Source organism: Seriola lalandi, unplaced genomic scaffold (assembly GCF_002814215.2).
Source record: "Seriola lalandi dorsalis isolate HSWRI2012SDOR001 ecotype SW California unplaced genomic scaffold, Sedor1 jcf7180002005737, whole genome shotgun sequence".
In the NCBI taxonomy this organism is placed as follows: Eukaryota; Metazoa; Chordata; class Actinopteri; order Carangiformes; family Carangidae; genus Seriola; species Seriola lalandi.
This window is the reverse complement of record NW_019476390.1, coordinates 1-1,310: the sequence shown is the minus strand read 5'-3', so window position 1 is coordinate 1,310 and position 1,310 is coordinate 1. Positions and strand designations below refer to the sequence as shown.

The 1,310-nt window shown below is 39.3% G+C and overlaps 1 long non-coding RNA gene across 1 annotated transcript; it reads right to left on the bottom strand.

Moving 5' to 3' along the window:
• Positions 1 to 43: 43 nt before the first annotated feature.
• On the bottom strand, positions 44 to 1,287 carry LOC111670331 (uncharacterized). The gene is made up of 3 exons (XR_002761864.2): positions 998 to 1,287; positions 268 to 300; positions 44 to 120 (listed from the first exon to the last, which is right to left on the bottom strand). It is a non-coding gene; the product is annotated as an uncharacterized LOC111670331 (long non-coding RNA).
• Between the last annotated feature and the right edge of the window lie 23 nt (positions 1,288 to 1,310).

Sequence of the window (1,310 nt, the reverse complement as noted above, 5' to 3'; positions counted from 1 at the left end):
CACACACACACACACACACACACACACACACAGAGGTTAACTTACTGAGGATGAGAAGAATGCCCAGTGCAAACAGCACCACGGCAAGTGTCAATCCCCCAATCCTGAGACTCTCATAGTCTACAGATGAAGTGCATACAAAGGGGCAGGAGAAAGAAATTTAATCAAAATACCATTCAAGACAAAAAAGTATCTTCATGTATAGAGGAAGTCGCCATGTCTTGACAATGGTGTGTGCAAGGAAACAATGACTTTTTCTAAACTTACCATAAACAAATGGGTCTTCAAGGTTCCCCTTTTCTGTGGTGAAATATAACAGCAACATTTAGAACCAAGGTGTTCACACTTTATTTGTGTTGTTCAAACATTATTAAAGCGTGGCTTAAAAATCCTGACAAAACCTGAGAAAAAACTCAGTTCCATAACAATCTACGTCCTGTTACTGACTTGTAATTGACCTTTGTGCCTTTATTGACCGTAACCATGATGTTTCTCGAAACTTAAATGTTTGGTTGCCTAATCTTAACTTACTTACGTACTTTAACTGCAAGTTATTTGTCGTATTTCCATAATCTTAACAATATCATCATTTGATATTGCAGAATACATGAATGTTAAACGTAATCAAGGGTTCTACAGAATTACGCAACACTGACATTCTTGTCTGACATTAGGGTTTGAATAATTTGAGTATAGTTTATACTATGTGCATTAGAATTTCAAATATTTTGTTATGTATTCATACACATACAGTATCCTCTCTTTTATCAACCAAACAACCACTCTTATCTCTTTAGCATTCATTTCACTCTATAAATTTCTCTTCCTAATCACCCCACAGTTGGGTCTGGTAACTCTTGGACTTAATCCATACATCTGCCACTGTTCACTGCAGAGGGGCAATCCATAAGGGTCTGATCTGATCTGGAAACCAATAGACCCGTCTGTGCGGCTTCCATAGGACCGAGGTGTTAGAGATTACATCGAGGGTACTCACTCGGTGCACTGGGGTCTGCTTCAGCTGAGATGCAGCCAGGAAGGAAGTGGTTTGAGTCGGAGGGTGAGGGGAGAAATACAGGAAATCAGCTTAGAAACCACGAGAGAAAAATATAACACATAACACTCCCATCTGTCTGTCTCTTTGTGTATCAATCTATCTGTTTGTGTTTTACCTAACACAAGCTCCCAGTGTCCTAAAAAGACATTTGCAGCACAGCATCACATCATCTATTTGTAGTGTGTGACTGTGTGAGCATGTGTTTACGTGTATTACATATAATCACACACCATAGACAGACCTCACACACGCA